The following is a 16505-nucleotide window of genomic DNA, read 5'->3' on the forward strand; positions in this document are numbered from 1 at the left end:
GCAACACAGAGAGCTGGTAGAGAGCAACCAGAATACACCACCTTTGGTGTTCACTGCCAGTTCTCTGATGTGCAAGAAAAAATAATTAAGAACACTGATTCCTCAGTGCAGAGGAAATTGCAGCCCACGGAATGCAGGAGGAGGATTAGCTTGTAGGAGAGCAGCCTCTTGGAGCAGAGCAGGTTGGGGTAGGACAGGATAGCCTGACCCCGTGGAGCAGCACCAAGGCCAAGCCGGCTGACAAAGGTTCATGGCACCATTCAGACTGGAATCGTGTTGCTAAAGAGGTTCTGAGTAAGATCATTCCCTTTTCTCCTTCCCGTTGCTTGCTTGTCCTGCACCACGCATGTGACAGCTTCAGGAAAGCCTGTAAAGCAGCTGGCCAACCTCAAGCCGAGTTATAAGCAATGATGCTAGTCTTATGAGTCTTGGAAAAAAGAGTGACTCACGGCAGGTCAGTGCGTGGCCATGGGCTGGTGGGTCACTGCTACCTCTTCAGGAGACCACGCTCCTGAATTAGGCATCAGAAACCACGACAATAAAAGATAAAATATTTCACCCTCAGGCAGCCCTGAGGGAGACTCACTGCCACATTATTACCTGCAGCATTACTGTCCTATCACTACCTTAATGAAGAGCCCCTCCAGTGACCACTACAGCCCTGGTACACAAGCACAGCTGAAGGATAACAGAGACATTCAAACATTTGTGGGGTCAGAGCCAGCCAAGGCCAAAAGATTTGAAGCAAAGCAAACAAGACCATGCTGAAGCATGGCATACTCACACAAAAAGCCTTGCAGGCTGTGAATCCCCTTTTAGCTCTGCAAATAACCTTACCTCCTGCCACTCGTCCTGCAGAAGTCCCTTGATGCAGGACTGTCTTAGGCACCCCAGGCAGCAGAGCGCCTGTCTTGAGAAGATGTTGGTAATAAAAACAGAGTAGAAGATCTAGAGGGCTGCTTTTAAGCATCTGCATGTAAGACGAAAGCTGTAGAGTTTTGGGGAAGGATTGTATGATGCAATACTTTCAGCAAAGGATGGAAGAAATGACCTAGTAGTGATGCTGGACTGAGGAGGGCTCTTGCCAGGCTTATGTCCATGTTAACGTAGCTCCACGCATCTCCCGACGGCTTTTTCTGAAGTATGGCGTGGTTAGCATCACAGATACACACCGGAGTGCCTTACTCGATGCCAAGAACTTCTTACCACGGCAGGCGTGTTTGCATATAAAAGTGCAACTCCCTCCGCATGAGGGCAACACCCTATAACCCCATGTATTTTAAAGAGTTGGACTATTCTTGCCATAAAAAAGATCAGAGTAGCTTTATTGACTGCAGTGGAGTTAAACCGGTTTATTCCGAGTGAGAATTTGGCCCCTTGACTTCAATGAAGCTGTGTTGATTAATCCCAGATGGAGACCTGGCCTGGTACAATCCCGTCCAAAAGTCCTGGGAGATTAGTAACACTCGCACTGAATCACTGCAGTTACTCAGAGCCTGGGTGGTTATCAAAACCTGCACCTGCTGCGGTGGGAAACGCTGCTGGGCTCGGGCCGAGCCATTGCGATCACCGACTTCAGGGACCAGGGTGTGGCGAGCGAGGGCACATTCTTCAAACACTGCCTCATGCGAGGGGGAGATGCCAAGGCAGCACTGTTTCCTCTGCAAATGTTTGGGAATGTGATCCGGGATGCAAGTCCCAGCTCTGACAAAACCCAGGTGTGGTGGCAATGAGCATGGTGGGCAAGGAAATGGGTCAATCCTGCTGCTTCTCACTGGGGGCTTTTTGAGATGCTCTGTAAGATCCTTAGTGTGAAAAATTAGTGTTAAATCCACAAAGCTTCAGGGAATCTGTCCTGGCATCAGTTTGAAGAACCAGTTTTGAAGGGTGAGCACAGTTTCATTTAGAAAAGAGAAAATTTTCTTCCCCACACCAAATGCAATAATTAACAAATAAATAGACATAAAATAATAATAATAATTTAATAATAATAATAATAATAATAATAATAATGCATCTTTGTAGCAATCACCTCCAAGCCTCTTTCAAGGCAGGCCAAGTTCTGCTTCCCAGTGTAACTGGAACAAATGCCATCCTCCTAAGTGGGGAACGAATCCAATGAAAATTAAAAGCACTTGACTTTCACAGCAGTTCCTGTACACGTGCACGTGCACACAGCCACACACAGCCACACGTGTGCCTGTGGGGAGACATTGAAGGTGTGGCTTGGGTTGCAGCATGAAGAAACACAGGAATAAACCTCTTCACAGGCTGGTGTTGATGGCTTTTTGGTCTCAGGTGGTAGGAAAGCAGGGTGGACAGCATATAGCCCACCTCCCCATTGCATTATCCATGCACAGATGTTATTCATGGCTAAAGGATGCTTTTGCTCTGAGGCAGCATCGCACAGGTCAAGGTGACAAAACAGGGCTCGGCATTGCGTGCAGAGGCCCAGCAACACCATCGGGAAGGAGAAATGCCTAAGCTTGCAGTTTGCTCGCTTCAGCTCTGCCTCCCAAGCGTTTCTGAAGTCAGGCATCTGGAACGTGATGTAATCTGAAGATTGATCAGCAGCAGCACACGTACAGCTGTGCACATCTGGCATACAGGTGTTTCAGCTGCTATTTGTCAGTAACTGTATCAAACATTAAAAAGCACCCCGCGTTCATAAGGAAATCATACCTGTCCCGCAGATTGTTCACAGGAGCCTACGAAATGCCATTGAATTTATGCAAACTGTCTCTGCTTTTTAGTGGGTGGCCCCAATTTTTATTTATTTACTTATTTCAAATCAGGAGCTTGAAACAGAGGTATTTTCAAAGCAGGGTTTTTGTTGTTGTTAATACCACTGGCATGAATCCATCAGTGGAATTAGTTGAGTCAGTCATAACGGATGGCTGCTATCACCCACTTGCTGATTTACTCTTAGGAGGCAATGTTGTCACAGAGTCTTTGTGCTGCACTGACGTAAAAAAGCTGAGATCGGCCCTTTTTGTGCTCAGCTGGCTATGGACACAGCAAGGCTTGTTTCAAAATACCTCATCAACACAGGAGAGGGGCAGGTAAAGTGGGGAAATGAGTAAGAAAGGATTCGTCCTTTGGATAGGACCTGCTGGTGCCCAGTCCCAATCCCTGAGCCAGAAAACATGATTTCTTCCTCCCCGTGGGGATGCTGCTGCTCAGGAAGTTTGCAGCTGAATACACGCTGCACACAGGAAAAATAAGGAGAGCAGGGAAGGTGCTGGCTGAGCAGGCCAGACCAAAAGAGTTCCCTTGGAAAAAGAATAAAGCTGCAGATGTATATATTTATTTTTAGAGAAGGTGTTGTTCCTAGAATTTGTATTATTTTGGCAGGCGTGGAGAGGGGAGGAGAAAAGGTTTCCCTCTGTCCAATATTCTTTCCTTTTCCTGAAATGAGGTGGAGGCAAAGGGTTATTTTACAGCCCATTTCATACCTCTGTTGTGGTTATTCCTGTGGAGGCGAACAGGGACCAGACATTTCACACTGACTGCCAGCACTGTCAGAGCAGGCTGCATACCATACAGTGTGCAGCACCAGCTGCCCAGAGGCACCAGTCTCACGTATTTCCGAGAGGAAAAAGAACCTTGCTCCTATTGATATCTTCCTCCCAGCCTACAAGAACATGATATATTTTACTTTCCAAACAGCTTAGCATGTGCATGCTTCAGTCATCATAGCTGACAAGTCAATAAACTGTAACAACAGGTCATGCAACTTCATCCTGAAGTATACTAACCCTTAGCTTGCAAGCTGTATTTATGCAGGGTAAGCACTGAGCATGGCTTTTGCTGTGAGCATCTCAACAGAAATGTACGGCCCATGCATGACCACTTTGCCTTTCTTATCTGATTTCTGTGCAATATATTTCCACTGCTTAGCACTGATCTGGCTGGCCCAAGCATGTCATAAGTGTGTATTTCAGGCAGGAAGAGCCAAATGCCTGCCCAGAATTGCTTACAGGCTGGCAGCTGAAACCCATATAGATCTGAGAGGCCCTGAGGTTGGAGGGTCAGGGGCTCAGGAGGCAGAGGGAGATGAGAGGGAGCATATTTAATGCCGTTGGCACAAGCCTCATCAGCTTCAAAGCTATTGTTCAGGGACATGTGTGCATCTGTGCCACCTCCCTCCCCATTCCCATTTATTTTACTGGAGCTGCTAAAGAAGAAAATCTCATTCCCTGCCTTCTTCCCCTCCCTGCTCCTCTGTTCCACACCTTCCCTGTGTAAAGCCAGGCTCACTCCAGACTGCCTCAGAGATGAGCCCAAGGAAGTGGTCCGGAGGTGGGTTTTCTCTGCTGTGGTGTTATCCAGGAGGGCTGGTGATGGCTGGATCCTTCACGTCCTTCTTTGCCCCTGGCTGCTGGCTTTCCCTGGCCCCTTGCACCATGGGCCCTTTCGTGGGTCAGTAAAATGCTGGTGGTGTCCCTGAGCGCTTGTTCTTCAGAGCCACCCACGAGGCAGCTGGGCAGAGCCGAGGACAGAGCTTAGACGGCCCTTTCAAATGTTGAAACAGCTCTGCTTTTTCCTGCTCCAACTGCTCATTAACAGCTTCCGGCTTTTGGCAATTTCTAGCCGCGCTTTCAGTGATGTACTGCCAAGATTTTAACAAGGGGCTCCCACAAACCTACCTCCTCCTCCAGCTGCGACGAACCCCACTGCCCCGGAGAGGCCAAGGCTTGGACTGTGGAGGAGTGCAGGGCTGGGGGAACTGTTCCTTTGGGGGGCTCTTTCCTGTTTCAAGATTTTTTTTTTCCTTGTCTTTTCTGGCAAGGGAGGGACGCAGCACCTTGGAGCAAGCATACTGACTGCCTGGAGGTTGCTGCAGAGAGGCAGGACACAACACAGAAACCCTGAGAGTCCCAGCAGCAAAATACTTCACTGCAGAGCTCTCACTTGTCATCCATACTGGGAGGCCAGCCCCAGGCTACTAATTTTATCTCGGCCAGAATAATCAGCCACAAGCCAAAATGCTGAAGAAGTGGCTTTTTTCTAAGTGTTTCGGGACCCCAAATGGAAAGTTCTCCTGCTGGAAGTGGTTGAGCCCGTGAGTTTCTGGGTGCATTGAAGGACAGCTCAGCTTTCCCGTGTTTTGGGGCGGGCTGTGCTGATTCACACCGGGAGCAGGGCTGGTGTCCCAGGGGAGCTCTGAGCTTCCAGGCATCTTGCAGGCCCAAGGTCAGACTGTGCTGACCCTCCAGCTTCCCCCCTTCTTCAGCTTCTGTAATCTGTGGGTTGGTGTCAACCGGTTCGGTGGAGGCTCTCAAGCTGTTATGTTCCTGTCATTTTTTATTTTTTTTTTATAAGAGGTGTCTGGATGTTTTACTGGGCTGTTCCCCACCCTAAGAAAACAGTATGTTTTTTAAAATAACCATCTTCGGAATTTAATGTGAAATTACCACAACCTGTATTCCTTCCCAGGCATGAATTACACTCAAATAAATCAAAACTCAAATGATAGAGAGCTGGAGATGCAAGGGAAGTTTAACAGGAGCCAAGGAAACTTTGAGATCAGAGTTTGTAGAGGTGTTAAAGTTGCTCATGAGAGTCATAGCCTTCTCTGGTACTGGAGAAACTTATTTTACTCCAGAGAGCTTAGCTTGTAGCAGTGTACCTGAGGCTGAGAGAATAGAAGAGTTCGTTTTCCACCTTTAAATAAGAACTGGGTGCAAGAAGGGCAGCTGTATGACGGATACCAAAATAATAAAGTTTGTGGCAGTCCAAAAACAGTCACTGAACTGCTGATTAATATATCCATAGATAAACCTATAGATTACACATTAATAAATCAATGTTAAATGCAGGCCTTTCTGGTAAATGCACCACCATAAATTACACTGGACAAATGCAAACAAGTAGTGTCTCATTAACTTTTAAAATGTTAACTTCTGTACTATGTTAAATTCCTTTTCTTTTTTAATTAAATTTATTTTTAATTATTTTTTAATTAAAAAATAATTAAAAAAACCTGAAAAAATTGAAAAACGGTGACAAATAATTTGCAACATTGTAAAGCTGGACTTACAGGGCCAGCAGCACTTCCAGGACAGCCAGCCCTGACATAGGTAAAGTCTATTTAGATAGGTGGCCATAGATACAAATGACTCTTCCTGCAGGACAGTGAGAAGAAAAAAAAAAAAAGGATTTAAAGGAAGGTTAGTTCAATCAATATTGGCTGCTTGTTGTCATTAAATTCATTTATATATTTATATAATATGTATATTATTATATATATTATATAAGTATATATTATATATTATATTCTTATATATATTATATTCTTATATATATTAGATATATATTATATATATTATATATTTATATATATAATCAATCTACTTCTCTTTTCTGTGGATAACTATTTGTGAGAGGAGCACTCAAGAACCCCAGCTTTATTGCAGCTGTGGCAGCTGGTCCCCAGCCTTGCAGGCATGCTCTGTCCTGCTCAGCTGGCCAAGGCCAAGACACGGGTCCAGGGTCACGGGTTCTCCTGTTGGCTTCCTTTTTGGCGTTGTCTCTTTCGGATTTTTCATCCCAAACAGGGAGGTGTGAGCAAGCCATTGGCTTTCCTCGGTGCTGCGCAGGCTGGGCTGGCGAGACCGAAACAGGCTTGGAGGGAGGAGAATTGAAAGGATTAAACCTTCTTCCAGATGGGCTGTATGTTTTCTTTTCCTACATCCCTGTCAAACAGTTAGTCACACTCCCGATAACAAACCAGGGAGCCGCGGGACGCAGGGAGGATGTTTTCTCTTGGACCAGCCATGGGCAGATAAATCCTCCAAGGTCTGAAAAGCCTGGGGTAAATTAGATTAGAGGCTTTCCTCTAGACGGCGAAAGGCGCTTGAGGCAGGGGTAGGTTTGGAGAGAGCAAGGGGAGGCCCTGCGGCTCGGGAATGAACAACTGCGAGGGATATGTTTTTAAATGGTTTCCCAGCTGTAAGATGCACATAATTGTGGCTTTCCTTCATCTGGGAGACTTCAAGAGCGGATGGTTGATAAGAGTTCATACCAGCAAAGGCAGAAAAACACAAGCCAAGGTATCTGGTTTCAGTCTGTCCGTACCCGTAGCATTAGATCTGATTTTGGCCCTCTCCCCCCTCTGCATGTACACAATTATCTGAATTCCTTTCTCCACTGCTTCCTCCCCTCTGAAGTCTTGCAGACCGGCCCTTGTGCCTTTTCTGCAAGAGCAGCAGTCACGTGTTGTGTTAGGGATGGTTGTGCAATTGGGCTCTCTCCTTTCCCAGTCACCTTGTATTAGTGTAGGTGCCTGTGCTGCAGTCACAAGGACTCCCTGGGGGATAGAGTGCAACCATGGTGTTGGGAACTTATACCCCATCCCCTTCTTTTTAGCCTTTTCTGATGGGAAACAACCTAGAAATCATGGGATTTCCACTGTTCTAACCACCTAACCGCTCAGAAGTGCCATTCCTTGGTGCCTCAGTTTCCCCCCTTGTGCCTCATCTCTGCTGTTTGCCTCCAGCTGTGTTCCCCAACCCCTTGCATTGCAGGTGGGGCATCCCAAGGACCATTACGCACGCCAGTGTGGGCTGCTTTCCTGTACAGTTGTGTGGGCAGCAAGGTAGATGTGCCCAAGGACACAGCCAAAACATCGTTTTTCCACCTCACGGCTGTTGTCTCATTCTCCCCACCCAGCCATCCTGTGGCCAAGCAGAAGGGGGACCCTTTCTGGCACGCTAGTATGGGGAAATTAGCTTTCCAAAATATGACTCTTTGTCCTTCTCTGGGGTTGCCTCATGCTGGCTTTTCACATGTAAGACAGCACACAGTTACCTGCTTGCAAAGGCCTTGCTGCTGCTAAGCAATATGGTATTTTTCCCAAAAAGCTGCATTTTTGCACCATCCAAATGTCAAAAATATCTTAAATATAGACTACTGTCTACCCTGGCTCTGGGGACAGCTGACAAATCTGTAAGATGATTTGAGAGTATCCCTTTGGTACAGACACAGCCAATGCCTGTAGCAGGGCATAGATCCTTTCCTCCTTTCACTTTGTTATAAAAACATTAGTTCATATATAAACTATGGATAAATATGAACACAACATGTACAGATACAGGTTTCCCATTCCTACACAGACCAAAGACTTACTTTCATAAACATACCTAAAGACCTGATGAATTCAGTTAAAATTTTCTGTGTGTTTTGATTTGGTTTTAGCCTACCTGCTACAAGCTATACTATATAGAAATTTCAGCATGGAAATTGCAAAAATGGAAAGCCTTTGAAAATTCTTCTGATCTCACTCTAACTTTCCCTTTCTGACAGCCAGTTTTGACTGACAAAGCAGAAGTTTCTCTAGAAAAACTGCTGATGGGCCCTGGTTACACGTCTAAAAGCGGGTCAGGTCTGAACCAAGCTGCTTGGTGGTGTGGACAGGTTCTGGAGCACCAAGCCAGTCTTTGCTGCAGCCAGAGATTAGCAAAGCCATGATGGCAGTGAAACCCACCACCTGAGCTGGGACAATCCTTGTCTTCAAGGCTCTTAAGGAAATCACTGAGGTGCCATTTACCCAGGTAGGGAACAAAACCAAAACCCCAGCACTCTCCTTTTCCAGTCCAGATGACAGAGGCCCGTTGCAGGTCCCTCTGTATGGTCTTTAGTAGGCAGCAGTGGATAAAACTGTTCTTAGGAATCCACCATTTTACCCAAGAGTGGCTGTGATGGTCAGGGAGCACAGGGGAAGGGCTCAGTTCTGGGGTGCTTGGGCACTGAGCTTGGCACGAGCTGTAGGGTTGGAGAGGCCCAGGCTGGTCTGGATACTGGCCATCAGCTACCAGCTGTGGAGCAATCACACTTGTTCTGGCATGAAGGAGGCAGAGAAATCAGCAGGGGAGGTTAACAGGTTCCTTCACAGGAGGTCTTGGTGGGTTTGATAGCACGGCAGGAGAGGGGCAAGGCTGCATGTGCAGCCCTTGCTCAGGCACACCTTAACTTCAGCATGCTATGTGACACCAGGTGCTTCTTCAGGAGGGAGGCAAAGGGCATGCATCTCATCTCCTAGGGTCAAGGATCACTGTCAGTTTGCTAAAACTGGCCAGGCTCCCTGCTTCCACCAGTTATGAGGTCTTTTATGTCAAAGGAAACACATGCAAGGGGCAGGTTCACCACTGCCTGCCCTGGCTGATGAAGGCCTCAGAAGGGCCTCACACTGCCTGCAGGCTGCACAGCTCTGCAGCCGGGGAGGCCAGGACGGGGCCCAGCTTTGAAAATGAGCCTTGCTTTGGGAGATTTGGCTGGCGATAGACAAGTCTCTTTTCTCCTTTGCTTTTACCCTACACAACAGGAAGACAGAGCAAAGTTTTTGTCCACAAACCTCTGCTGCAGCCCACTTCGGTTCTTTTTGGTTTTCATAATCTGCAGGAGCAATAGCAACCAGGAGCTACATGTTTTGCCTAATCCTCCAGGATGGAGGTTAGCAAATACCTGTTTGCCTGTGTACATCCCTACGTGCTGGTCACAGCTCCAGGCCAGGTCCTGGCAGCCAGCACCTTGCCTCCACCCTAGCACCTCTCTTCTGTAAGTTTAATGGTGCTATGATAAAATCCAAGCCAAAATAACTCCCCATTCTTCCTGACTTAGGTCTGTTTCATATGGCTCACAGAAACTCACCCCGTGCATAGTTGGAAGGCGATTTGGGGAGGCTCAGAACTAGGTCAAAACAAACTTAATTTCCTCCAGGTCCAGGTGGAACGCTGCTTTGTGAACCGGGCTATTTGCATGCCGCCTTTCAGCTTTCCACCCGCGGCCATCAAAGCCTCCAACACACAGTCACAGGAAAGCTTTTAGCATTTTGAAGCATGGCTGTTTTCCACTCTCCCTGTGCTCCAAAACAGCTGAACCATTTTTGCCTAGTCTCCAGAAAACAAAAGCAACAACAAGAAAGAGGAATCACCTTGGGGCATGGAAAATTTGCAGCACAAGCAGCACAAGTTTCAGAAGGCTATGAACAGATGAAAAAAAAAACAGGAGTCTGGATAGCAAAGCTTACAAACCTGACCGTGGATATCATGATCAATACTTGCAACATGCTTTTTTAAGCTGTAAGCAATGGTCCTCAGTTCACAAAGGTCAGGAATGAGCAAGGTTAAGGGCAAGGTTGGGGGTGCTTGACAGTAAGCACATAAGCCTTAAGCACCGCATGTAGGGACCCTGCTCAAGATGATGACAACCCCCGATAGGTTCGGTGATTTCTGTGTCTCCAGCATGATCATGCTGGGTATCTCACACCTCTGCACTTCAAGCTGCCAGGTAAGCTTCAATGGCAGTCCTCTTGGATGGCAAACCTGGGGTTGAGTAGGGTGACAGGCACTAGGGAGAAAGGAGCACAAGTTGCTCTCAGGACTCCAGCTAGCCTGCCATGGGCCACATCCAGTCCACTGCCTCGGTAGCCAGGTGAGATGGGACTCTTGTGGCCAGAAGCAACCCAGATGCAGGCTTTCTGGCCTGAGAGTCAAGATGCTGAGATCCATCTTCCCCTCCAGCTTGGCATTCCCTAATCTAAAAAAGAACAGCGCGATTTCTGGAGCAGCCTGCTTTGGCATTTCAAAAATTCACATCAGCCCATGCTGACCTTTTCTCTCCAAAGGCATGGGCGCGGACACGTGCGTCCCATGTCACATTTTGCATTGTTCGTTGTTGTTTTCCCCATCCCCAACCACGGCATGCCCACGGGGCAGTACGCACACAGTGCTGGTGTGGCGGGTGGGCGTACCAGGGCTATGACATCATGCAATAACCAAACTAGCCACATTTATTTGTTTTGAAAAATATTAAGGGCAGCAGCTACTTAGCACTGACAGAAACATTTTACTGATTTTCTAGAGCAGGAGTGTCCCCCGTTGTGTCGTAACCCAGCAGTGCTTGAACCCAGTGGTGGGACATTTCCAGAATAAATCAGCTACAGCACATTTTCCCTTCTTTTTTTAAATATTCAGAGCATATCCAGCCCTGAAAATACATGCCTAGGTAACAACTAGAGAGGTCACTGCCTGATGTTCTTGCTCTGCCCTGTCTCAGTCAAGTGTTATCTCCAAGCAGGTCCAGCACAGAAGGGGACTTCTCCTTCCCCATTCACCCCATAACGTCCCATCACTAGCAGAGGAGATGGAGACAGACAGGACCATTTCTCACATGGGGACGGGGGCCCTGCAGCTTTTCCTTGGGCAGGAGAATTTGTTCCTGTGCTGCTGCTGTTCTTGAAGGGGAAAACGCTCTTACCAGCTCTTGTGCAGCACCTAGCATGGGAACAACCTGATCATCAGTGTGGGCCAGGACTAGTGACAGCCTGAGTAGGCTTTTGCTGTAGGTTTCCTCGCATTTTTCCCTTTTGGTTATTCTCATGTTAGGAGGATGAGTTTTGAGACGATGGGGAACTCCAGCTGAGTTTGTTTGGTGCTTTCTCGTGGGCTGGTTTCATATTTGCTTCCTCAGCGCGTGTTTGCTTGCGTCCTACCTAATCACCCCAGGCAGCCCCGCTGCTCGCCAGCACGCCTCACAGAAATGCCGCTCCCTGCTCCAAACCTCCAGAGTCTGTAAAAAAGCAGCCTTTGAAGTTAACATCCCATTAAAAATGAATGTTCTGGGGACGCTTAAAGAACAGGCACAGTCTGGGCAGGGAGACTTCAAAGGAGGCAAAAATGCAGTGGTGGGGACTGTGCCGAATGCGGCAGACCAGCTGGGGCACCGCGGGCTGGTGGGAAGATCAGCCTCTCCATCCTACTGAGCCAGGACTGAGCCAGCCACACATGGGGACAGAGAGGAGCACACTCACAGGTGTCACTTTTAAGGCATTCGTTACTGCAATTCAAGCCCCATTCAGCAGCAAAGGATGCTCAGTCAGAAACCGTGTCCCCTCCGGAGGCAGCTGAAAGCAGCATCGCCAGCCTGGGGGCATGGGCAGTGTGCCCTGCACTGACCCGCTGAGCGGGGCTGGGGTCTCGGCTTTGACCCACGCTGCTTTTCACTTCCCCAAGATGAAGGGGAAGGGGGGAGGAAACAGTCTATAAACTTCTCAGCGACTGCTGAAATCAGTACCAGGTGGCGCGGGGCGAGCAGCTGGCGGGTGCTGCACCGTGCTGCTGTTTGTGCCCCTCATCGTCCCCCTCGCTGCCTGACCCCAGCTCCGTTAGGAGCACAAGGCAACAGGACCAGGTACCCGTGACCCCTTAGGTGGGCTGGGACCTTTCTGGTAGGAAAGTGGCCAGACCCTGGGTACAGAACCGTTTCTGACTTTGCAACCTATATAACAAGCTCAAATAGCATATTTTTCTTAAAAATAATAGTAATAAAAAATACAATTTAAATACTCAAAGGGTTTTCCTGTGATTTCTATTGCTTTTACATTCTTGGCTGTGTTATGGAAATGATTTCAATCCCTTTGTAACCAAACCCAACCCTAATCCTATATAAGCAAGGACCTCAGGGACCTGTTGCAAAACTTCCTCCGACCGGGGCCCTGCTCTTGCTGCCACCTTACATCAAGCCTGCAGCTCTCAGCTGCCGTGTTTCCCTGCTGTGCTTTGGGGCTGAGGAATGCTCTAAAGCAAATAAAAATGAACAGCAGCCTGTGCCACCATAGAAAATGCACTGGACCTGTAATGCTACAGGGTCCAGAGTGCATAACAGCCATATTCTGTGTTATAAACTGCAGGATAAAAGACATGTTTAGAAATTACGTTCAGCAGAGAGCTTCACTGTGTATCATCTCTCACTCTGGACTGTAATCATGCACTGTTATCGTGTAGCTTTATGCTCTTCAGCAGTGCACTGGAGAATCACAAGGTGCTTTATGGACACTAGTTAATTAAAGCCCATGTGCACTGTAAGAGAGGCAGGGATGTGCTGCAATTTCCCAGCCAGGGAAACTGAGGCAGGTGCAGAGAGAGCAATTACACAAGGAACCTGTGCATGAGCTGGGATTAAAACTGAGCTCTGCAAGGTCCTGCTGTCCTACCCCTCCATCTTAGCGCTATCCAGGGAGGAAACTCTGTCCCCTCCCTGTGAAATCCGCTATGGCCTTTGCTGTGTCCTTTAAGAAGCCCCATAAATCCATACCTCACCACTCAGCTGCCACGGGAAACATGCAGTGAGGCCACGAGTGAGCCAGGCTTGCAGGAGTTCTCCAGTAAACCTCCATGGGCCCAGCTCGCAGGAGTAGCCACCAGCTGGATATGTTGGCAGGCTTTGATGAATGCCTTGTTGAGCCCCTCTGGGATTAAAGGATCATAAACCTGAAGCACGACCTTGGGAAGGTCCATTAAAGCTTTTCCATTGTTGTGGAAAAGCTCTCTGTAACTTAACAGGTGACAGAGCCTGAAGGGCCCTGCTGGTTCATTTTTAAAGCTCCTGAAGGCAACAGGGCAGTGCTTCCCCCGCTGGTGTATGTTGAGCTGGGATCAGAGCTGGACATTCTGGGTGCACTGGTTTTACTGGGACACTTTGAGCTGGGATCTACAGAAAGAAGGGACGGGAGGAGGTGGGTAGTACAAAGGACCTGGCTGCAGTGGTGTGGTAGTGCTGGGGAGGAGAAGAGGAAAGACCAGCCCGCTGTTTTTTTGGGGGCAGCAAGTCTTCCTCAGGCAGGAGACTCAAACCCCACAGTGAGCAAGGATCAGGTTTGTGACGTAAGGATGACACACCAGATTTAGAGAACAATTTCTCCAATATATGTAGCTCCTTTTTAAGCAAACCGAGAAGATACATGGAATAGATCACACGGGGAGCTTCTCTAATGTTGTGCTCTCTTTCCTCTTGAGTGGACAGAGTGGGTCTGTGAATGAGTGGGTTTTACTCTTTGGTGTGGGTCTTACATAGAATTTGTGGTCATGACAACTAACAAAAGGTTAAATGATGTGACCTTAAACACAAGTACTTGTCAAGTTGGGGGAAATAACCCTTTCGTGGCCAGGTGTAGCAGCTGCCTTTGGGTGACCTTTGTATCTGGGCATAATATTGCTTCATCAGCTATGAGGCTGCTTTAATATGCAGTGGATAATTGGAGAAAATAGGAGGGAAAATAGTCGAGCAGATCATCTGGTGCTGTGGTTCCCATTCTGTGGTCCACAAATCATTAGTGAGATGTAAGACTTCAGAAAGTGATTCACACACACAGGCCCAAATCCAAATAATAGACTCACACATGAGATGAGGGACAGCAAAATTAACAAAGGAACACTCAACATTTGACCTATTGTTATTTGCTTGTGAATGTGTCCTATTGTAGCACTGCTGCACAAAATGGCATTTTTTTCCAGAAGGACTAACTAGTCCTTGGATGTTCCTGTCCTTCAGCTGGATCCACTACAACAAAACCAGATGGTACTTGACTTGTGTAACACTTTCCTAAAAACCTTGAGTGATGGAGATCATGCTGTACAGAAGAAGATAACAGGTCACCTGCTGCTTGGTCTGATCTGCTAATTTTACATCACATGTATTAAACAAACAAACAAACCAAAACCAGCACAGGAGAGTCTTTCCCAAGAGACATGTGGGCTGAGGGTTCTTTTGGCATCATGGGGACAGCAATTACTCCAATTACCTATGGAGAAATGTCTCTTTATTATTACTAGTTCCTCTAAACTAGGTCCTCTTCCCCCTATGATTTTGCCTCTGAACTCTCATCAAAATGCTAGTTTGGGTTCACAAGGTGTTGCTCCAGTTCCGAAAAGACAAATTAGAAAAATAGTGCCCTGTGCAGGATAGGGAGGGATGGGGTAAGCAGTAAGGGTGCTCCTTACCCTGCAAAGCCAAGCCAGAGCCCTGGGGCAGAGCACCGCTGCCATTTGCTGAGTAGATCTGTGCTCGTTTGTCTCACTGTAACAGGGAAGTCAAAACACCCTGTTAGCACTGAGCTGCTGTGAAATTCCCATTTTTTCCAGTTGGCCAGAGCCAAAAGAGCTGCTGGAAACCTAAGGGACTGGTGAGAATGAGATCCTGCACTGCAGCAGCAGTCAGAGCAGTGCATCTCACCCAGGGGTGAAGACATTGACTTGCAAATCACCAGTTTTGCTCCAAGAACAGCTTTGCGCTGATCTGTCCCGTCTTGGACGGGATTTTAAAAACAAGTGGGAGTAGGCCAGCTCAGTGTTCCTTTCTACCCATTTTTACCTTCCTTTACATGGCAGCCAGGCTGAGCAAGGAGCAGGGCACAGTGTTTTGTCATGTGGCTGGAAGCAAACAGCATCCACCCTTTCCTCTGCTTGCTGGAGAAAATCGTGGAAAAAAAGATCACTGAGCTTAAAGGTTGCCCCAGACTCAGGCAGAAACTCACTCTGTGGTGTCTTCCTCCTTCCTTTATTGTATTTTTCTTTCCTGAGTCCCCACCATGCTCCCCTCGCTGGGGTTGTGGCAATGTGAGCATGAAGAAAGGGCCAGTCTGTCATCTGTCAGACGTGCTCATACACAAACCACGGCCGCTCGCACACACCAAGCAGTTAGGCTTTCCTAAGTGGTCCTGGGCAGCTTGTCAAGTCCTGAGCTCGTCTGCAGAATGTGGTTGTAATTAGATAATTAATAACTTTGAGAAGGAAAGGAAAGGAAATAAGCTAAATGGAAGCTTTCCTTAGTGGGAGGAAATAATTATATCTGCTTTTTGATATATGAGCTGAGATGGCTTTCTGGAGGCAGAAACAGCATCTTGCATGAAAAATCATCCCTCCCCCAAGTTGGTTGGGATCTCCCTTGGGCACTGCTGGGTCACAGCTTGTCCCAGCAGCCCGCAGACGAGCAGCAGCAGGTTGCTGCAGACCAGGGCAAAGCCCGCAGGTAACAGAGCTCCCTGCCATGCTGCTGCATCCTGTCACATCCCAGAAAGCGGAGCAGAGGAGAGGTGATACGCAGGGCTGGGTCGCTGGGAACCGCGGGGAAAACAGGGCTTTAGCATCACATCCCTCGGGGCTAGAGAGGTGCTGTAAGCATATGGACTTTTAGATAGATGCGTTGCTCCTGCCTATGGATTTAACCATTTCACGTCACAATGAAAAAAAAAAAAAAAAAAAGGCTTACTAAGCTCTGAAGTTACACATCCAAAAGGAATTGTTAGATTTATGTTGGTTTCTTTTATTTTGGATGTGCTTGGCCGTTACATAAATGTGCTAGCCAAGAATAGGAAGAAAACATTAATTTTCAGCAGGGCTTGCCTGATTTTGCAGGAAGAGCTGAGAGTCACTATGGGTGGGATTACATTTTGTGTAAGTACATTCTGGGCACCTAGCTCTGCTCCCTGGGCGTTGCTGGGAGCCCTGTGCTAAATACAACAAGGAATTGGCAGCAACACTAGTGCCGAGCATCCGATCTCCCCATTTTCCTCGGTTAAGAGACCACGAGGGCTATTCCTGGTGCACTGGATCTTGCCCAGCTGCTGGATTAACCAAGTGTCTCCATGCTACCGGCACCAGGGATAGATTTTAACATGTGGTTATGGGTTTTCACAAACACTGCCTTGGTTTGCAGGGGAAAAGAGC

General features: G+C 47.7%; 1 protein-coding gene across 1 annotated transcript in view; it reads left to right on the forward strand.

The window, feature by feature from the left end:
• Positions 1-16505, forward strand: part of TWIST2 (twist family bHLH transcription factor 2) — a 37303-nt gene that overhangs the window by 19936 nt on the left and 862 nt on the right. The gene's annotated exons all lie outside the window — the stretch shown is intronic.

This window comes from Anser brachyrhynchus (assembly GCF_964034855.1).
Source record: "Anser brachyrhynchus genome assembly, chromosome: 7".
Taxonomy (NCBI): Eukaryota; Metazoa; Chordata; class Aves; order Anseriformes; family Anatidae; genus Anser; species Anser brachyrhynchus.